The sequence below is a fragment of the Carcharhinus amblyrhynchos genome, chromosome 6 (assembly GCF_965287045.1).
Source record: "Carcharhinus amblyrhynchos chromosome 6, sCarAmb.v2.hapA, whole genome shotgun sequence".
Taxonomy (NCBI): domain Eukaryota; kingdom Metazoa; phylum Chordata; class Chondrichthyes; order Carcharhiniformes; family Carcharhinidae; genus Carcharhinus; species Carcharhinus amblyrhynchos.
In genome coordinates, this window is record NC_137329.1 from 20,978,288 (window position 1) to 21,001,822 (window position 23,535).

General features: G+C 41.8%; 1 protein-coding gene across 3 annotated transcripts in view; it reads left to right on the forward strand.

Annotated features, from left to right (window-relative positions):
* The window catches only part of LOC145343740 (doublecortin domain-containing protein 1-like), a 469,487-nt gene that overhangs the window by 145,264 nt on the left and 300,688 nt on the right, over positions 1-23,535 (forward strand). The gene's annotated exons all lie outside the window — the stretch shown is intronic.

Sequence of the window (23,535 nt, forward strand, 5' to 3'; positions counted from 1 at the left end):
GCCTATCCCTGGTTTCTCTTGGAGGGCAGTTGAGAGTCAGCCACATTTCTGTGCATCTGGAGTCACGTGTAGGCCAGACTAGGTAAGAATGGGCATTAGTGAGTGAACTAGATAGGTTTTTCCAACAATGGATTCAATGTCATCAGTTGATTCTTAATTCCAGATTTTTTTTTTGTTGAATTCAAATTCCAGCATCTGCTGCAGCAGGATTTGAACTCTGGTCCCCATTATTCATTATCCTGAGTTTCTGCATTAATAGTTAATATCACTCGGCCATCGCCTCCCTGTGCACTGAATTGCTGGATGTATGGGCAGGCCTGCCTGAGAGCCTCCTGTCAACATCAAGGAGTATGAAGGAGTCCAGTTCCAACTTAACAGAAGACATCATGCAGATATTTCCCTTTTGTGCAGTCATTACTTCATCTCCCTGTCCAGAACTATAGCTGGCACACTTGTTGAAGCCTTGGTGTGGAGGTCACCAAATCCTTTGCCCTCCAGGATGCAGCAACACTCAGCATAGAATCTCCAAAAGGTTATTCTACATTACCTCACCTCTAAGTTGCCTTGCCCTTTGAATGATGCCAGTGCTGGATCTGTCTTGCATCAGAACCAATAGGGGGCGATTTTACTAAAAAAAGTTGAAGTGCCAAGCAAGCACGAAAACAGAAGAACTTCAGACCTGTTTTTTCAGCAAGAGAAAAAAATTAAATCTTATGACACTTACAAAAAGAAATGAGGCAAAGTATGATTCTTACAAATAGGGGAAGTGGACGGAGTCTATTCACACTGGGAAGCCGCCTGCTGACTGCTGGAGGGTACTATCACGCATGTATCCTGATCTCCCAGTGAACTGTTTCAAGACTACACAGTGCACTGGGAGATTGTCACTCCTCCACTCCCCTGGATGTTGCACCCCCACTTCCTACCCCTTGATTGCTTCGCTGATTGGAGTACCCCCTCCCCACCCCGCCACCCTCAATTTCCATCCCATTTCAGGTGGGAGGCTGAATACGCCAGCAGCTTGGGACATTAGGATTGCGAGAGGTGAGAAGTCAGGCACCCCAAATTCTTTGATGAGTGACAAGTGAATATGGTGAATATGTCTATGGGACTTAAGTGTATATATGGGGCATAAAGTCAGCTGATAGGGCTGTTTGAGGTGATAACAGCACCAAATATGGGAAGAGTCTGGAGCCTGCAGGGAGTCCTATATGAATGTCCTCCCCAGCACAGGGTGGCACATGGGCTACACTGGAAATGGCTGGAGGCTTTTGTAAGTCTTGGCTCAGTTGGGTTCAGTTGTGCCCCTGGGAAATCTCCTCTAGTGTCTATTGAGAATACTTATAAAAACACTTTTTTTCCCTTTAATTTTTTCTGCTGTATGTCTCCAACCTTCTGCTGTACTTCTTTGTATTCATTCATGGGATGTGAGCATTGCTGGCAAGAAGTTGCAGAAGAATTTCCTGCTAGATTTGCCAATTTAGCTACCTGGCCTCATTTAAATATGACCAGTCCATTTCCCACCTGGAACAGGAAGGTAGAGGCCCCAAAGCAACTGATGGCAGCCAAAGATCATGCAACCCTTCAATGTCCACCAACTTACACTTACATTTTGGGAAGGTTCTAGTAGATCAGAAAGCAGAGTCAGCTGTGACGTGGGGGCCTCTAACTTTCATTGTGGGGCCCATAAACTAAAGTTTCTGACTCACACTTCTTGTCTCTCCATCTATCCTGATAGCAGTCATGCGAGAGGAGATGGCACAGCAGATAGTGGAATTGAATTCAGTAAAAAAAATTTTTATTGAATGTTGCAATATAATCAGCGGTTTATTGGGATTAGGATTGTGGCAGCAAGAGTTTGGTTTCAAGGAGTAGAGTGGGATGGGGCCTGTGGGATTGTGGTGGGTGCAGACTCAATGGGCCGAATGGCCATCTTCTGCACTGTAGGGTTTCTATGATTTCTGTGAGTAGGGAGAGGCAATGGCCTATAGTATTATCAGTAATCATTATCATTATCACTACCATTAATCCAGAAACTCAGCTAATATTCTGGGGACCCATGTTCGAATCCAGCCCTGGCAGATGAATTTTAAAAAGTATCAGGAATTAAGAATCTATTGCTGGTCATGAAACACAGAATCCTACAGTACAGAAAGAGGCCATTCGGCCCATCAAGTCTGTACCAACCACAATCCCACTCATTTACCCTGCTAATCCCCCTGACACCGGGGTCAATTTAGTATGGCCAGTCAACCTAGCGTGCACATCTTCACACTGTGGGAGGAAACCCATGGGAAGGGCATGCAAACTCCACACAGACAATGATCCAAGCTCAGAATCGAACCTGGAACCATGGTGCTGTGAGGCAGTAGTGCGAACTACTATGCTACCATGCCACCTCAAAAACCATTGTCAATTATTGTAAAAACTATCTGGTTCATGAATGCCCTTTAGGAAAGGCAATCTCCTGTCCTTACCTGACCTGGCCTACATGTGACTCCACAGCCACAGCAATGCGCTTGATTCTCAACTGCCCTAACTAGGGATATACAATAACTGCTGGCCAGCCACCGACACCTATTCCCCATGAATAAATGTTTTTAAACACCATTGCAGATGGTGTCAGTCATGACGATGTGAGTAAGACTCATGCCTCTGACTCAGAAGACTGTAGGTGCAAGCCCCAGCAAATACTTGAGCGCACAATCTCGGCTCGTTTGCACTTTTGGAGAATCTGAGACATTTGACTGAAGCTCCATCTGCTGTCTCATGTGGACTGAAAAGATTTCTTCGTACTGTTTTGAAGAAAAACAGGGGAGTTCTCTCTGGTTTCCTGGTCAATATTTATGCTTCAATCAACATCATTGAGACAGATTATATGGTCATTATCATATCGCTGTTTGTACAATATTGCTGGGTGCAGAGTGGCAGCTGTGTTCCTACTTCTTAACAATGACTAAACTTCAAAAGTATTTCATCGGATGTAAAGCACTTTGAGACATCCTGAGGTCGTGAAAGGTGCTATTCAAATGCAAATCTGTCTTTTGTTGCTGCTTAGGCTGGGGATGAAATGCAATTATATCCCGTTGCTGTCTGTAAAACCCCCACAGGCAGCAGGAAAGGGTGAGCTCAGAGTGGGTAACTTTCCTGTTGAATTTGAACTGTCTGGTTGCTACATGTGGATTGTCTTAAAATTGATCCTTGTGTACTCATTAAAAAGTGCCAATAAGTGAAAACAGACAGCAAAGAAAATGCATTCACATAAATATAATGGTAAACTCAATTGAAACTATTAAATCTGATTGTCTAATCTCAGGAGCAGAATCACATTCTTTCTTCCACCTTCTTCCTTTGGGAAAAAGATACAAAAGTCTGAGGTCATGTACCAACCGATTCGTGAACAGCTTCTTCCCTGCTGCTGTCAGACTTTTGAATGGACTTACCTTGAATTAAGTTGAACTTTCTCTACGCTTTTGCTATGATTGTAACTCTACATTTTTCACTTTCTTGTTTCCTTCTCTATGAACGGTATGTTTTGTTTGTATAGCGCACAAGAAACAATACTTTTCACTGTATGTTAATACATGTGACAATAAATCAAATCAAATCAAATAAATCCATGGGTTGGAAGAAGGTTGATTCTGGATTAAGCAGCGTGTGGATCCAGGGAACTAGTTTACTTATTGCTAGTTCCCCCCACTTCAACCTGTACAAGCACAATGTAAAAGTTCTTTATAAATTCCATGTTGTCCAGCTAAGACAAATGATTCTTCAAACTGCCAATAAGTTGCTTGTGGCGAAATGCCTTGAGTTAAAGTTAGGAATTTATATAAATTTTCACAGTAACTTCATTGCAGTGTTAATGTAAGCCTAATTGTGACAATAATAAATAAATTTTAAAAAAATGTAAGTTGTACATCAGATAAAGGACCGGTTTCGCATCCTCTTAGCCCTGTGTGAAAAATATGATTGCGTAATGTGGGTGGTGGGTGCCTGGAACTCATTGCCGGGGAAGGTAATGAAGGTGGATACAGTAAGGGCATCTTGACAAATGCATGAGTAGAATGGGAATGGAGGGATACGGTCCCTGGAAGGGTACGGGGTTTTAATTCAGTCAGGCAGCATGGTCGGTGCAGGCTTGGAGGGCCGAAGGGCCTTTTCCTATGCTGTAATTTTCTTTGTTCTTTGCTTTTAATATGGTAGCACACTGCTGCAAATAACACTGCTTTAATTGTTTAATTTAATTTATGCTTCAGTTACAGTTTTCTCGGCTTCTAAATTAGCACAAATGTCACTTGGTAGTTAGTTGTGAAATTGATTTGAAATTGACAAGTAGGTGACAGTGATTTGGTAGTTAAAACAGATTGCAGGCAAGCATTTTTACCCCACTGGATCAGCAGCACAATCGCTGCTCAGTTTAATTTGAGTCGGGGTGAATGTAACAGACAGATGTCCCTTAGTGAGAGGTATTTTATTGCAACAGTGAAACTAACATTTGTGGGAGGAATCTTACCAAAGAAATGGCAGGGTGTTATCTTAGGTGAGAAAACTGGATTGTTTCTGTCCATAGAAACCAGTCAGATTTCTCTTCAGATTTTACAACACTGTCTAAAAAAGTCAAGGGGGTGTCTTGCAGTGGGGGGCAGGAATTCAACACACTGGCAAAACCTGGCTGCACAGAGATTGGGGTGCCATCCTTAAAGGATGCCCCGATCATAAGCAGAGGAAGCCCCGATCATAAGCAGAGGAAGCCTCACCCCTCCCCCATCAGCCCAACACAGAGGTCTCAGGGGCTCCTGTACCTAGGAGGGAGAGAAATAGCAGTTCTTTCCCTCCCCCGATCATTGGCCCCTTCTCCTCCCGATCATTGGCGTTTTATCCTCATCCAACAGTCAGAGTCAACATCCCCTCACATCCCCTCAATGTTTACCTGCCATATACCTTTGATATGTTGATTTTTAGTAAAACAGGGAAGCCAAGTCAAAGCGACCTATGCTATTATGAGCTTGATTTATGCACATCTGTGCAATCATCATGCAGCATCTTTAGGTTATTTCTGGCCATTGAGGGACATTAATACTGATTTGTAGGTTGTGCAACCTTGAATGTATGGCACTGATTTACTAAAGGTTATGATTTCAAATCAAGTCCATCATGATTACAAAGAAAAGTTACAGAGAAAAGGCAGGAGAATGGGGTTGAGAGACTTTTTGAAAATGATTCAACAGTGAGCAGATTCGATGGACCGAATGGCCTAATTCTGTTCCTGTATCTTATGGTCTTACGATCAATTTTGGAAACAAATTTAATAGACTAATACCAGGTAAAATGACCACAAAAGTTGTCACATTGTAAAATCCCAATGGGTCCATTGTATCCTTCAGGTAAACAAACTTGCCACTAACCAAAATGTACCTTGTGTCCCACAAGAGGTGGTTGACTCGTTGCCTGCCAGGTGATCCAGACAACTGGGCCCTAAAGCCAATGTTGCACTCATCCCAAGAACAAAATAACAAGTGCCCTACAGCAGAGTATCAGGACAACAAAATTGTTCCTTAGTCATATGTTTGATTGTTCATGTTCCTGTAGAATTTAAACAATGGGGCGAACTTTCCTCTTCCACCCGCCACAGGAATCGGAGCGGGCGAGGGGCGGACCACAGAAATGTCCGTTGAACTTGGGCAGGTTTTTACGATTTTGATTTGAGTGTGGCCTTAAAATCCTGCCCTTTTGTGGCTCGTTTGTTGGTTACTTTTAAAGTACTCATTTCTGCTCCTGTTTTAAAAAATGATTGGTCATTGTCGTGATTGTAGCTGATTTAATTATAAAAAGAAGTATAACAGGATGGTGATATTAGCAGAGAAATGTTTATGCACTTGTAACATTCCTGTCAGTGGCAACATTAAGTCATTTCAAATAAATGAGTGAAGGCTGGTGCCAAAAGAATGCATAACAGCTTTACCTGCTCATCCAGCTCATTGTCAGTGTTTTATCAATCTGTTCAGTATCTGAGCTAAGAGTTCAAATTAGGTACTGACCTGAAGCTCAAGCGTCATTCTTTCAGTGTTTCAGATTGGCTAGACAAACTTTATTTCAACTTCAGTCTTCAGTTTTGTAAGTAGGTAAACTCCAAGGTTTAGGAAAAAATAACACTCTCACCCGTTAGTTCTCTGCTTTGCTTAAAGCAACCTGCATTCAAATTATCTGAAAAATTCCATTTTTTTAATACGATTTTTTTACTTCCCTGTGACAGTTACATTTTTTCAAATTACTGAATAATTCCAAAACATGACTTTACATCATCAGGGGCAGGCTGTATTTAACCATTGCTGTACTTATCAGGTTCTAGTTTAGTTTATTTATTAGTGTCACAAATAGGCTTTTGCAAAAATTGCAGTGAAGTTACTGTGAAAATTTCCTAGTCACCACACTCTGGTACCTGTTCGGGTACACTGAGGGAGAACTTGGCATGGCCAATGCACCAGCACATCTTTCGGACTGTGTGAGTAAACCTGAGTAAACCCATGCAGACAGGAGGAGAATGTGCAGACTTCACACAGGAGTGACCCAAGCCAGCAATTGAACTGGGTCCCTGCCCCTGTGAGGCAGCAGTGCTAACCACTATGTCACCATGCCACCCTACTTGCCATTGCTGTATTTTGTACACACGCTTTTGAATTCTGAAACTCTTCAATGTACCTCGGAGGTTATTTTCAGCCTTATATAACTGGAAAAATTGTACCTGATTATTTCTAGCTGTGACTATGATAAAGTAGAATTAGTCAACTGGAAAGTTGCACAGAATACTGCTTAAGTGAGAATACTGTGCGAAGATACATTACTAAATGCTGTGACATTAAGGTTGTAAATGTGTAATGTTGAAAATCATAATGGGGAATAAAGAAAGTCTTATTGTTGAAACTCATTATATTTCTGAAGTGGTGCAGAAAGCTTGCTGTAAAATTCATCTGATATTTACCATCACTTTTAAACTTCGTATGCAAAGGAGGTTTGGTGCTGAGGGTGAACCCCAGAGTCAGAACTGATTTTGACCCTGTTTATTCAATGTAATTTGTTTAAAAAAACAATGAAATCGCTCAATAATTGCAACCCACATTTAATTTGTACATTTTCATCCCTCTGGTATTATTATTCTGATCATTATCACGACAGATCTCTGTAATGTCCCTGTGACCATGATGTCAATGCCAATGAGTACTGCCTCAGTGAATCGTATACGCATGTTACTTCAGGATACTTTAGACAACTCTGCAACCTTTTCATTTCCCCAGTACATCAGTAGATGTACAGTTTTTATGATGGTGGGGCAGAAGTTGTGTGTGGTAGCCCAAATAACAGGCTTTTGCCTGCTGTGGAAACTATTTAAAAATAAATTAATTCAGGCAGGTCTTATCAGGTAGAAATGTGGACATTTGGTAAACCGAGATACTTTAGCAGCAACAAACAAAACATGAGCCAGAAATTGCTGTTTATGATACCAGCAAGCATCAAGGACACTCATTTGTCATTTCTTTATCTGCCTTTTTGAGAGGTGGCGTTACTCATTTAAAGGTAAGGGCAGAGGGATGTTTGGCTGCTATTGTTGCCAGCAGTAATCTCCAAACTGTACTTATGACAGTGTAATAATTTAAATGCAGAGTTCAGAGGGATGTCATGTCAGTTTGGCTGCTAATGTTGCCAGCAGTAATCTCCAAACTGTACTTATTTCAGTACTGCGTTCAGAACAGATCCTGAATGTGGCATATATTGCTGTTCCTTTATTGCCACCGAATCAATGTCCTTGGACCTCCTCCTAACACTGTTGTGGAGAAAATTCATTGCCAGCTTTGTGGGACAACGGGGAATGGGCCATCCATGTGGCACTGAGAGTGCTATTTATATCAACTTTGCAACCTATCTAAAACTTTGCTGCTGTTATCTATTCTGCATCAAATCATGCAGGATCATTACCCCTATGCTTGATGATCTACCTTAGCTTCCCGATCCCCAATGCCTGCGTATCAAATCCCACCTGGCATCATTCATCCCTAACTTTGAAACTTCCTCCAGCACTATAATCCCCCTGGAATTCTCTCTTTGTCTAATTCTGGTCTCATACAGTCATAAAGGTTTTACAGCATGGAAACAGGCTGATCGGCCCAACTTGTCCATGTCGCCCTTTTTTTTTAAATGATTAAACTTGTTCCAATTGCCTGCATTTGGCCCATACCCCTCTATATTTGCCGCGTAATTATCATTTGTTATTGTTAGGGCAGGAGAGAATAACTGGATGCCCCAATGTGATATGAGGAGGAGGAACCAAATGTTTGGTTCGATAGGTGGGTCTTAAAGGAGATGGAGTGACAAGATGGTTCAGGGAGGGAGCTCTATATCCCTCTATATCCATCTTACCCATGTAACTGTCTAAATGCTTTTTAAAAGGCAGAATTGTACCTGCCTCTACTACTACCTCTGGCAGCTCGTTCAGAAACTCACAACCCTCTGTGTGAAAAAATTGCCTATTGTACCCTTTTGTTTCTCTCCCTCCTCACCTTAAACCCATGCCCTCTAGTTTTAGATTTCCCTACCTTTGGGAAAAGAAGTTGATTATCTGGCTGATCTATGTCCCTCATTATTTTTTAGACCTCTTTAAGATTACCCCTATGTCTCCTACGCTCCAGGGAAAAAAGTCCCAGTCCATCCAGCCCCTCCTTATAACTCAATCCATCAAGTCCCGGTAGCATCCTAATAAATCTTTTCTGCATTCTTTCTAGTTTAATAATATCCTTTCTATAATAGGGTGACCAGAACTGTACACAGTATTCGAAGTGTGGCCTTACCAATGTCTTGTACAACTTCAACAAGACTCCTGTATGCAATCTACTGACCAATGAATCCAAGCATGCCGAATGCCTTCTTCATCATTCTGTCCACCGGTGACTCCACTTTGAAGGAGCTACGAACCTGTACCCCTGGATCTCTTTGTTCCATAACTCTCCCCAGTGCTCTACTATTAACTGAGTAAGTCCTGCCCTGGTTCGATCTACCAAAATGCATCACCTCACATCACTTTGTCTCATGTGTATACCCCTCAGATCTCCTATTTGCCACATTATTGACCTTCGGTACCCTGGAGCTCCCTCCCTGAACCATCTTGCTTCTGCATCTCCTTTAAGACCCACCTATCGAACCAAACATTTAGTTCCTCCTCCTCATATCACATTGGGACATTCAGTTTTTCTCTCCTGTCCCATCTGTAACAAATGATGATAATGTGGTAAATCTTTACACTCTGCGTGAGACTTCAAAAGTTATAGACATACATTGAACTTATACATTTATATGGATGTGCAGGTTAGGTGGATTGGCGATGATAAATTGCCCCTTGGTGTCAGAGAGATTAGCAGGATAAATGCTTGGGTCTACGGGGATAGGGCCTAGATGACATTGCTGTCGGTGTAGGCTCAATGGGCTGAATGGCCTCCTTCTGCACTGTAGGGATTCTGTGATTCTATGGCATGTCAAGGAAAGGAAGATATTTTATCTGTTCCATTTCAAAGGTAAATTTGAGTGCAGATGGAACCCATTAAGTCACACAAGGAAGTTATTACATGCTGCTGCGCAATTATATATAGCAAATATATCATTCACATATTGGAAATATGCAAGGGTAGGAATATAGCATTCCTTAAAAGACATATTCCTCATGGAACTCAACAAGCTTTTTTGCTTTAATTTGGGATATTCACCTTTGGAGGATTTTCTTTTCAATTTTCTTCATTACAGTTGATCAAGTTGTTTAAATCCCTGTTACCTTGTGCCTATTCTTTTGGTCCCATTGTAAAGTAATTTCCTGCTAACTCTGAGATGCCAGTTAGCTGGTACTCACAGTAAAATGGCTGAAGTGTCCCAATCGAACTTTTAGTTTCGGTTGGCCAATGGGATGGGGAAAGGATAGGCATGAAAAGGAGATGGATTCAGGCTGATCAAGACATATTCGGAAATGATGATTGAATTCCTGCTGTGATTTCCAAATAGATTAAGGGGCACCTTAAGTAAACATGAATATGACTTCTGATCCTTTGAAATAATATAAATCATTACTGAATACTCCAGGAGAATTTGTGGGTGATATGGTGGTTAGTATTGCTGCCTCACAGTGCCAGAGACCAGGGTTCAATTCCATCCTTGGGCAGCTGTCTGTGTGGAGTTTGCACACACTCCCCGTGTCTACGTGGGTTTGCTCTGGGTGCTCAGGTTTCCTCCCATAGTCCCAAGATGTGTGGGTTAGGCAGATTGGCCATGCTAAATTGCTCTTCAGTGTTAGTGGGATTAGCAGGGTAAATACGTGAGGTTACGGAAATAGGGCCTGGGTGGGGTTGTGGTTGGTGCAGGCTCGATGGGCTGAATGGCTTCCTTCTGCACTGTAGGAAATCTATGATTCTATGAATTGTGTTTTTTTAAACATAACTAAAGGCAAGCAAAAGACAGAATTTGTGACTTTAAACTTAAACGCTATGTGGGAGAACTCTGCAGGCAGTTGTTTCAGGCAGTTATTGTTGAAAACTTTTTCCTGCTGAGTGCGATTATTGTTGTGACAAAGACCATCAAGCCTGGCAAGTGGGGGGAACCCCTTTGTGTCCAAGTGAACAATGACACCTTCTTGAAATTCAGAAAGCTCTTAAAGTGGCACCTACACTTTAAAAAAATTGACCAGGGATCAGAATTCAACCCTTTCAAGTCCATTCAGACTAATCGAAGATTCAGATTAATCATATAGTTGGGGACTTTGTTGGAAATGATTCCTAAGATGCATCTTTGTTTCTGGTTTTGTCAAAATGTCAGAAGGAGAGGAGGTTAACATACTGCTTTACTCGGTGGGTCTAATTGCGAAGAATGTTATTGTAAAATAAGGAATCAATGAATTATCTGCTAAATTTGATGAAGTACTAAAATCATCCAGCATTCATTTTGAGCTAGGAAGCAATAAAGTGCTTGAAATAACGAAGGGGGTGATCTTACCGGCTCATAATGCCGGTTAATCAGCGTGGTGAGCCGGTAAGGTCGTGAGAGAGACAAAAAACCGGATTTGCGCCCGGTTTCTCGCCTCTCGCACTTTTATCAACCCAAGATTATTGCCGTGATCAGCCTTTCACCCGGGAAGTGCGGCGGGGGTGCGGGGTGGTCTGCGCACTCTACAATCAGGGATCGATTGTGGCAGTGATCGACTGGGCCGAGTGAGGTTGGGGGAGGGGATATTGGGGGGATATCTGAGGGGGGAGGTTTAGGATTGATCAGCCGGGGTGAGGGGGAGAGCGATTGGGTATCAGGGCAGTATTGAGGTGCCGATCGAGGGCAGGGGGGGGCGGGTGGTAGGAGGATCGGGGCAATACTCAGGAGGTGGGCTATCTGGGCAATATCCAGAGGAGTGAGAGGACTGACAGATCTCTTTGGTTGGTTGCACAGAACGCACAGAGATCTTTGCATGTACACTAGTGCCCAAAGTGCCGTAAGATGATGTCTGAAAGCTCACTGAAAAAATGGATGTGTTTCTCTCCTGTTTTCACGCTCATTCAGCATTTAGAATTTTTTTGGTAATATTGTCCCCTAAACTCAACAAGCAAGTCCAGCAACCAGGAGGATCTATCCATTAATTACCATGTAAAGGATGACAGAAAATTGTGAATATGGTGACTTAAAATAGTGGTAGGAATAGCAGATTGCTCACACTTTGGCCTCATATGAGTAAAGGAAGATCTAACCCTGGAAAAGGCAATCCAGAATAGTCAGAGCTCCGTGAGCAGCACAGAACCATTTTAAGGGGAGAAAAATAAATCGTGGTGCAGTGGACCAGCCAAAATTCAGCTAGTTCAGCAATAAAAACAATCCAGATCAGGGAAAGCAACCTGAAGCATCCAGGAGACAGACCATGCCAACACTGTTGGGCAAATCATCCCTGCAATTTCAATCAAATGCTTTCAATGCAACAGGATTGGACAATACGACAAACAGCACATGTGAGAAAGCTCCGAAATGTGCAGAAGTCCCAAAAACTATCCACAAGGATCAAGGCTGAAAACTCAGAAGGTGAACATCCGTACACTTGGGTGAAGTCAAAGATCTTGATTTCTCATTTTGGGATGCGTACATTCCAGTTAATGACCATTTCTCAAATTTTAAATTTAGATACAGGAGCCAGCGTAACCATCCTTTTGGACAATATCTATCTTCTGTAGTCAAAATTTGTGACATTATTGTGGCTGGAGCTTCAACCTCATTCTGGTTCTTGTGGTTTGCTAATCTAACTAAGTTTGGTGCTGGGGTAGAACCATGGAACCATAAAATCCCTACTGCGTAGAAGGAGGCCATTCGGCCCATTGAGTTTACACCGACTCTCTAAGAGCATCTTACCCAGGTCCCACCCCCTGACCTATCTCCATAACCCTGTGCATTTTTCTACCATCCCTAATCCATCTAATTTACATATTTTGCACACTAAGGGACAATTTAGCATGGCCAATCCACCTAACCTACAAATCTTTGGACTGTCGGAGGAAACCAATGCAGACACAAGGAGAGTGTACAAACTCCACACAGACAGTCACCCAAGACTGGAATTGAACCCAGGTACGAGTTGGCAGTGCTAACCACCTTGTCACCATGCCTCTTCATGGAAATAGACCAGTCTCAATGGAGATTGTCAGCTTGTTTAGCTGAACTTGGACTATATCAGCCAGATTGTACAGTGCATTCAATTTATCATAACTTGGATGCAGTTTGTCCACTCGGTTTCAATTGCCTCAAAATGAGCTCCAAGCAGTAGAGAGTTCATCGAATTTTTGCAGCACAAAAAGATGCCATTGAGCATGTTGTGCACATGCCTGCCCTTTGCACGAGCAACTCAGCCAATCCTACTCCCCCCAGATTTTTTCCCTTAGTCTTGCAACTTTTTATATTCAGGGTACTTAGCCAATTGCCTTTTAAAAGCCACGATGCCTCCACCAAGCTCTCAGACACTGCATTCTAGCTCTCACCACTCACTGTGAAAAATGTTTTTCCTCTGTTGGTTCTTTTGCCAATCACCTTAATTTGGTGTAATTTGATTATTAACCCTTCCACCAAGGGGAACAGGTTCTCTTTATTTACGCTGTCTGGAGTCCTCATGAGTTTGAAGCCTTCGATCAAATCTCCTCTCAACCTTCTCTTTTCTAAAGAGAACTGCCCCATCTTTTTTAATCTAGCCCTGTAGTTGAAATGCCTCATCCCTGGAGCCATAGAACCATAGCCATTCTTGTAATTTTTTTTCTGCACCCTTTCTAATGCCCCCATTTTCATCCAAAAGTGTGGTGCCCAGAATCAGGCACAATACTCCAGTTTAGGCTACTCCAGTGCCTTATAAAACTTCATTATAACTTCCTTGCTTTTGTATTCAGTGCCTCCATCTATATGTGGGGTTACGGGAATAGGGCCCCTAACAGTGAGGGGTAATTTACCATAGCCAATCCACTTAACCTGCACATCTTTGGGAGGAAACCGGAGCACCTGGAGGAGAACACATGGGGAGAACGTGCAAACACCGCACAGACAGTGACCCAAGGCTGGAATTGGACCTGGACCCATGGTGCTGTGAGGCAGCAGCGCTAACCATTGTGCCACCATGCCGCTCAGGCACTGCACTCTAGGTCACTTACTCTGCTAATGTACCTTGATACTAAGGGGCATTCTAGCACGACCAATCAACCTAACCCGCACATCTTTGGAGTACGGGAGGAAGCCAGAGCACCGAAGGAAACCCACGGAGGCACAAGGAGAGTCCTACATTGTCAGAAATGTTACCTTTTGAATGACACATTGAACCAAGGTACTTTCTGTTCACTCAGGTACACATAATTGACCACATGGCTCTTCTGCTGTCAGCATTATGTCATAACAAGAAGCAGCATCAAAAAGAGGGCTAACTGGTTATCCAACCCACTGCTCTTTGTGGGACTTTGCTGAGGGTAAAAATGGCTGCCACAGTTTGCCTCCAACTTGTTAATTCATGCAAAGGGCTTTCAGATGTTTTGAGAACATGAAATGTGTTGAATGCCATTCAGTCAATTTTAATGATGTCCTTGTGGTCTTAAGTTAACTGCATGTACTTATCAACTATGTACATATATGCAGTAAAGGGTTCACACTCGGAGCTGACTCCATGCTTGCTTTGCACAGGTCATGAGTTTTTTAGATCACTGTGTGGGTGAAGTTTCCATGTTATCCCTCTATCTGCATGACCCTTATTTGTCAAAAGGCACAATATGAAATATTGTTTTTCTTCTACTGAATCTGATTTCCAGCTTTTACTGTTATTACTTTCAGTTTTGAGCACTTGGTTTTCTTCATATTTTCCACGAAGCCAAAACATCAAATGTACAGATTGTCCAGCTGAATTTTGATATTGTACTTGTTTGTGAAAATAGTTTCTGCCTGAACCAAGAATTCTGCACACACTGCTTCGGGAAGATGTCTGATTTAAAGTAATGATATCTCGCCCGTTAAACCATGCATGCTGCAACAGAATCTAAATTAAAACAATTTATTATGCAAAATCTAATCTTCACAACAAAGATATTAGTGTGCGAAAGGTGACCGGAATGGCAAACAGCAGGCTGAGCAATGAAAACATGAACAGTTTATGCTTGAATCGGGATTGGACATTTAAATGTTGCGCTCCTGGTTCAAGGATTGTGCATAATGGGCACATAAAAAATATTGGCCCTGAGTGACAATTATACTTATGTATGCTGTGTGTTCATCTGGTGTTAACAATAATCTTCAGAATGAAATCTCTACTCTTGTTAGCCGTTCTTAGTTTGCTAATAAATGACTTACAACACATTGCTTACGTTGCAAATATTCCATATTTGCAACTAACAACAATATTATGAAGTTGGTAATGTGCAACCATCCGAATGTTCAGTAAAAAGGCACTCCTCTAAAAGTTAGGCCATTTTTTAAGTTTTATTTTTCCCAAAAGAAAATTCTTTCTGCGTACCTCCCATGCCAAGTAACATTCTTGAACCAAACAGCTGGACAGTAGTCTGGCCTCGAGCTAAATGCCTACTGTTCAGCTGGGGATTCAGAACAATGGGGCAGCAGGGGGTGGCATGCCTGCTGCTGTTGCTACCCCTGCCCTTGTGTGGCAGGGAACACCCCTTTTCCATCACTTCCTTCCCCGGCAACACAAACAAAAAAATTGGGAATTTCATCCACGAGGAAAAGGGAGCCAGCAAAGCACAGTCCCACCATTCCTTTGTACACCAGTCACTTGACCAAGTTTTTGCTTATTGATTCAATTTGCTTCCAGATTTCACATCAGGAACTGCATTCTGACAATGCGTTTTGAATATCATAATTCAGAATTAGATATGCCAAGTTCATAGAAAATAAATCTCAAGTCACTGCCCCTTTTGGATCAATTAAAAAGGTTAACAGTTGGGTATTTTGATTTGATTTGATTTGATTTATTATTGTCACAGGTATTAGCATATTGTTTCTTGTTTCATATAGACAAAGCATACCACTCATGGAGAAGGAAATGAGAAATTGCAGAATGTAGTATTACAGACATAGCTAGGGTGTAGAGAAAGATCAACATAGTGCGATATAGGTCCATTCAAAAATCTGATGGCAGCAGGGAAGAAGCTGTTCTTGAGTTGGTTGGTACGTGATCTCAGACTTATATATCTTTTTCTCGACAGAAGAAGGTGGAAGAGAGAATGTCTGGCGTGCGTGGAGTCCTGAATTATGCTGGCTGCTTTGTCAAGGCAGTGGGAAGCGTAGACAGAGTCAATGGATGGGAGGCTGGTTTGCGTGATGGATTGGGCTACACTCATGACCTTTTGTAGTTTCTTCCAGCCTTGGGCAGAGCAGGAGCCATACCAAGCTGTGATACACTTTTGGTATTGAAACCCTCTGTCATGTACTTTGTGTGGGTCACAGGAACGGCAATCTGAAAATACTGCGGATGCTGAAAAGCTGAAAGAAAAACAGGAAATGCTGGGAATGCTCAGTAGCTCAGGTGGAAAGGAAACAGAGTTAACTTGTGACCCTACATCAGAGGAGTGATAAAGGATAGAGACTTGAAGGGCAGGATTTTACAGCCTTGCTCGGGCGAGATTGGAAATTCCTACTTGAGGTCAACGGAGATTTCAATTGTCAGACCCTCGCCTGCACCAATTCCATGGCGGGCAAGGTGGTAGAGTTCCGGCTGAAATGTTAATCCTGCTTCTCCCTCCACGGATGTTGCCTGAGCTGCTGAATATTTCTGTTTTTATTTGCCCTCTGTATAACTTTCACACTATGTGCGCAATGTTTCTGGCCCGCTGCACTGATTGACTGGGAAAATAGTGCACGAAGGTCTGCAGCCGCTTCACCAGTGAGCTTAGGCCACCCTCCCCCCACTGGCTGGAATCACATCCAGGCTCTTTTGTTGCAATAAGTACCGTAAGGCTGTGACTCGTGGCTCTCCAAAAAAAAAGTGTCATTCTGTCCCGTTTTCTTGCTCATTCGGCACTTAGAATTTGTTTGGAAAGATTGTCCCTAAATGTATGAAGTAGACAGGAAAAAGAGCTTCCCAGTTATTTTTCCTATAAATTCTGGCTTTTTGTGTTCACAGCAAATTGTTATTTCTGTGTTTTTATTGTTAATATTAGTGAATGGTAAATTGATTACTTTATGAGGGCTATACTCAGACATCACAGTCCCACCTCAGTACAAGATTCCTTGCTTCATTTAGTGTGGCTGCAGTATCTCAATCAGTTTTGACTCATGATAGTAAGGAAGTCTTAAAGGTGCAGATTTATGACAACTGTATACAACAACTGAGGTCAGGTTGTCTGTGCTTTTGAAATGGGTCAGACAGCATCCACTGAGATAGATAATGGTTGGAATTCACACCCCGCTATCACTACCGCGAGTGACGGAGAATTTGGCGCTCAGCCAAAACTCTGTTCCCTGCAGAGGGACCAGAGAATCCCACCCAGTGTTTCAGGTCAATGACCTTTCCTCAGAACTGGAAGAATTTAGAGATGAACAGCTTTTCAGTGGGTACAGAGCCAGGGAAAGGTGACGGGTCTGTAATACAATGGACATCTAGAGCGATTAAAGTACAAAAGTGATGAAGGTGCAAGGCAAAAGATGATGATAATGAAGAAATGTGTCCTGTCCACTTCGCACTAGATATTGCATAAATCTGGAATGAAGGGCAGGACTGATTTAATATTTAAAATCGTAACAGTGCAGAAAGAGGCCATTCAGCCTCTCAAGTCTGCACCATCACAATCCCACCCAGACACTATTCCCATAACCCCACATATTTACCCTGCTAATCCCCCTGACATTAGGGTCAATTTATCATGGCCAATCCACTTAACCCGCACATCTTCAGACTGTGGGAGGAAACCTGAGCATCCAGAGGAAATCCATGCAGACGCGGGGAGAATGTGCAAACTCCACACCGACAGTGACCCGAGGTCGGAATTGAACCCAGGTGCCTGGCATTGTGAAGCAGCAATGCTCACCACTGCGCCATCATGCCATTGTGCCACTGATTTTGAAAAGAAAGATAAATAAGCCTCCCTGGAGAAAGAAGTCTCACTTCACTTTGCCCTGGATTCAAGTCCTGCCTGACTTTGCGACTATTTTCCCGTTGGTGTGAAAGGAAAACCTCTTCATACATTTCATAGGCAGGTGCAGCCACACTTACCAACTTCTGCTAAGTGGTTCCAATATTGTTTTGAAGTGAAGTATAAAATGAAAAAATAGCTGGGAAATAAATGACTAAGAGAGATTGATAGCAAAAAAATTGCCTGGAATTAAAACATTATGCTAGCATGAAAGCTCCCAGACAAATAGGCCCAAACACTGTGGGTGTAAGCTGGCCACAGAGGTGTAGATGCAAAGAAGCAATAATCCTGGGTACAAAATGTCTTCTGGAACGTGTAGGATTTTCTCCAGTGTAACCTTATCGTACGTATATTGAAATATATACTTTTAATTAAATATTTACTGTTTGGCATTATTTTGGTACAAAGTGAAAAAAATGACCTTCACTGAGGCCTTGGAAACAAAAGCTTACAAATGTTTTGCTCTGTCGAGTACAACTTCGGGCATGTTCTTTCTGAAGTTACCAGCTCTTTGGGTTGCCGAGAATGGTTGATTAATTCCAGTAAGTTTTTTTTGGAAGGTCTCGAATGAAAGCCCAGGGAATACAGTAATAGTAATCCGAGAATGTCTGACAAATCCCCAGGACAAAACACGTGTTTGCCCATTCTATTGAGACTCTCTTTCACCAACCACCCCTGCTCCCCCCCCCCCCCCCCCCCCCCCCGCCAACATCTCTCTCTCTGTCTTTCGTGTTGTATAGATTCTTATAAAATAAAACACAAGCAGACAGCAGGGAGATTACACTTCAGTGCAGACTGTATACTAGTAGAGAGAAATAAAGTTGTTTAGTGAACACCTGCCATGGTGTCAATAGAGAGGCTGTGAACTGAAATCCCACCAAGCATAAGAGGCTGATGAAGGGGTGCAGATTTTCATGCTGCTAGCAGTCAGAATTTAAAGGGAGAATTGCTATTATAAAGTAGAGTTCATCAAAATATGCACTGGCAGACTAAAATTACACCTGGTGTTCTGGAGGAGCTTGGCTTTGTCCATGAGCATCAGTAATTTTTTTTTATTATTCTTTCGCATGCACTCTGTGACTTGCTTCTCTCGATATTACACTTCAGTTGCTTTGATGCTTTTACTTCAGTGACGGGGGTGTTGATTTTATATTCCCATCGAGCCCCTTTTATGTAAGTTTTTTTTAATACCTTTCTTCCTCTGAGCATTTTGCACTCCAGGCACAGGTTACAGGGTTAGGCCGGACAGGTGAGTGGAGCATCAAAGCCTAGGGGTGGTAGGGAGTGGGGGAGGAAAGGGAGGGGGGGGTGGGGAGGCGATGTGGGGGGGGCGGGGGTGCGATTGGAATAGAATAGAATGTTATAGAAAGATGCCATTTTTTAGGAACAATGCACGCTTACAATTGCTTATTTGTGTAACTTTGTGGCTGCGACAAATTTTTCCCTCAAAATTTGCAAACTTTGTAGCCAAGAAATAACTGAAGCTGCGACTAATAGATGAACACTTAAAATTTGCATATGACATCCCTTTGTGCAATATTTTAATGCAGACATTACCTCCGTGTTTTAGACCAATTAATGCACTTGTTAGAATAGTGGACAAGAGAATAACGCACACAGACATTAAACATTTGTCTCTTACTGGGCTGCTGTCCCACATTCAGCGAGCAAATATTTAATAGATGAAAAATGAATTTAGCAATGTAAAGAATGCATTGGAATATGTGGAAGTCACAGTATAATCTTGGTATCATTTGTAAAGCAGAGGATTATTTTCTAAGAGGATTTATTATATCAACAACGATGAATTCAAGAAAAAAATTTTTTTTAAATAGGCTTATAATAAAGAGAATATCAAGAATAATAATGATGACAGTTTATTTTAGGGTACGATTTGAAGCAACATAAAAATGAGCTTTGGTATTACATAGAGTGCTTCAATTGTTGGCAGTGATGTGACAATGACCCAATGTAAAATTAAAGTGTTGCACTGCTCCTAACATTACGGTTGTTTGCCAACAGAAAAGAGAGACTCAGGGGTACAGCATTAGGATCAAGGCCTTTGATGTCCCAGGCCACTGATTGTACCCATCATCGAAGAAAGGTTTTAGTCAAAAAAATCAATCCAGTGTTGCCTATCGATTTGAAAAACATCACAGCTGCTTCTAATAAGTGGAAGAGAAGGGCTGGTTTCTATGTGGCTGGAATTACCTTTCGATTGCCAATGCCTGGGTGTTGGTCCTCTCAATTGCTGCGCTACCTTTTCTGATCGATACTGAATCATCCAGTGGATAGTAATTAGCTTTTAGAGAAGCACTCAACAAAGATCTGTGGTGACTCTGATAGACTTCACCAGAAAAGGTCAGGCAAAATCAGCAGTGAACTAGAAGGTGATGGATAAAGAAAAAGACCCCTTGCCTGAGAAGTACTTAGCTCTTTTTTAATTACTGTAATTTTCAACAAAAGTAGGAGAGTGAGATGATGAAGTACAGCACTTTCCTCCCTGCTGTTCCTGATGAGGCTTGATAGTCCTCAAAATTACGCATTGACTCTCGTTGATTTCTCCCAGTGTTTAGTACTAATAACCTGTAGGGTCTTTTTTCTCTCTACCTCTCAGTCCTAGTGTCACTGCAGTAATTACACTGTGTGAAATCTGCACTGCAATCACAGCTGCCAACTCTGAGCTTCACAAGCTAGGTCAGACTTTGTACTGCACAGAAAAAAATGCTAGACCGACAGATAAGACAAGAAGGAAAGGAGTTGGGTTTTAATTCGGAGGAATCACGGTATACTTTAGGCAGCAGAAAACCTCCAGTCTATGGATGGTTGCATTTGTATATGTCTTTAAATTAGAAATCTATTGTGCGGCAGCTTAATTTTTTAATGAATTTTTCCTTCAGCTATTTACCAACACAACTTCCACTTAACTGTACCTCCAGGGCTTCATTAAGCTGCATGAAAATGCGCAGTGGGTTTCTCCTTTATTTTCCATAAAATGAGTCAAAAATTGTTTCTTATCCGGCGAGTGTGATAGGAAGAATTTTTTTCCCATTTGTTCATGGAATGCGAACATTGCTGGCGAGGTCAGCTTTATTGCACATCCCTAATTACTCTTGGGAAGGTGTTGGTGAACCACCTTCTTGAGCTGCTGCTGTCCATGTGGCGCTGTTAGGAAAGCACATCTATAGAGATAGCAATGAAGATATTAATATGAAACTGTAAAAAAAATAGTTTTCACACTGGGAGGCTCTGAACTCAATGTCCGGGTTCTTGTCTCCATTTAAATTCACCACCAGCAGTGTGAGGAGCTTTCACCTACCCTTGGCTGGCTGGCTTTCTGGAGCACCGCACATAAACTGAATAATCAGTCATAGGAAGGGTGGAATAATGGACCAACATCAGGTTGGGTCGCCTCTCCCCTGCTTACTTTTCCTTAAAGCTTTTTCCTTCCCAGCCGATCTCCCTATTGATTTGCTTTGGTTTGATTTGTTATTGTCACATGTATTAGGATACAGTGAGAATATTGTTTCTTGTGTGCTGTACAGACAAAACATACCATTCATAGAAAACATCGGGGAGAAAAAAAAGGAGAGGGTGCAGAATATAATGTTACAGTCATAGCTAGGGTGTGGAGAAAGATCAACTTAATATCCAAATCTGTAAGATTTCTAAAGAGCATTATTACAGACTTCAGAAGAGTGAGAGTTCAATTTTAAGAGCATATAGAATGAGTGTAAAGGATAGAATTAGTGGATATACTGGAAATAGCTTGCAAGAAATCGCCATGTTCTGGTGCCATCTTGAAATTAACCAAGGTTCAGAGCCAGGACCCCTTAAAATAGGAGGAAATAGATTATTGTTCCAAGAAAAATAATAGAATTTGGTAACAATCATAAACCATATGCATTTTTAACTTAATGGGTTATTCAAGAGGGTTACATAATTTTGAAAAATAAATTATTTCTACTCAGATTTTTTGTTAAGTTATGAAATGTTTCACATTTTAAAAAAACACTAATTCCAGCATCAACCTTTCTCACATTAGTCCCTTCAGCAGCTTGAGAGAATTACCCTAGGTAGGTGACCAGTGTCTCTGAGATTAATGTGAAGGGCTCGCTTAAGCTTCAGAGAAAATCATAAGCCAGGAAATGAAATATAATTCTTCTTGATGTGGGATACATGCTGTACAAACCAAGGCTTGCCAACAATCCAGCAGCCGTTGTGTGCCTTTACGTTTTAAAAGGTGATTGATTCAGCCGGGAACTATTCAGAAAACACACAGCCAAACTTTGCCTTTTTGTATTTTCCTCATCACATTACTGAGTTTGTAACATCAGTGCCTGCTATGCGGTATTTCAATCAAGCATGTTAATGGCACCAGCCAGTCTTAGTGTTTTTTTCAAAAAAGAGTCTCTTGCAGTTACAAAGGCCCCGTGGCTGGCTGTTTGCTGCAAGATTCCAGATTTGAAGTTCAGAAAGGCACGATAGTGTTAAAGAGGTAAGTAGTAGATGTAATGGCGCATCTAAAATCACTTGTCCACATTTAGCAGAATAAATTCTATGTAAATAAAGAACGCTTAAGTGCAAGTGTACGATGGTGGCAAGGTTTCTTTTTTTCGGGAGGGGGGGACTCTAATCGGTCACTTCTCTTTCCCATACATAAACGCCAGCCAGTACCCTATAGAAACAAAGGAACCTCTCCCAGTGTCTGAATACAGTGACACTCATTCTAAGAGGAGTGGGGCAGCTTTTTGTAAGCACACTGCTTCAGACAAACAATGGCACACAATGAGTTATTGACTTGTTTATATATGGGGCTCTTTTCACTAACTAAATCTGACTCCCACAGTCTGGACAAATGATTGATTTCGCTGGGTAGAATGGGAAGCCCTATGCGTTTAACTCTATAGTGTAAACTGTTCCTTCCCCATTTGTACACCCTGAATAGAGGCTTATTAAAATGCACTTTCCAAAAATACCTGCAGCTGGCCATTATGAGTGAGTTCTGTATATATAAATAAGTAATTTGTCCCAGCCTTTTGTACTGCAACAGGGCATTGGAGTTTCATGTGGGTAGATATGAATGCTAGCATAATCAGTCTTTCAGCGGATTGTTAATGTAAATGTGTACATTTATATGAAGTTATTTTTTTCCAACAATTACATTCATATTACAAAACAGAAAGGAAATGAATTCCTCTGCCAAACCGTGTGTCGGGAGGCAAATCTGTTGAATTTCGTGCTCACGGCAATGAGTGAGTTCAAGCCACATAAACTGTATCAGGGCACCGTCCATTGAGCACAAAATGCTATCATGCTTTGGTGTAGCATAAAAGCGGTTTGGCTTCTAAATGAATAAAATCGACTCTGGGTAATTTTCACAGTTGCACGGACCTGTGTACAGTATTAATATACACACACACGCACACACAAAATTGCCTTATAGGAAAATATACTTTAGACCAAAGACCTGCTGCGTGAAGATTTTATTTTTGCCTCTTCAATACATATCACAGTAAAGAACGAAAAAGGACAGGAACTGCTCCAATTTGCAGGCTTATTGCCTCAATCTTCCTCTGAGCCCTGTGAAATGCTGAAGCTGTCTAAGGGTTACCTTGACCATGCAAATAGCTGCTTTAATATTCCTCTTACAATGTCTGTTATTCCCGAAATTCAAAATGTTTTTTTTAAGGCATTAAGAACAGCAGTGTGTCCATCAGCATAGAGATCCTCAGGAAGCAGACTGAACAATTAAACTGTTAACAGAGTCAACCTCTGCACATATAATCACTTGTAAGCTTATTCGTGTCAACCTCCATTGATTTTATTTGAACATAATTGCTAGAGAAGCAATATTTATTAAAAGGCG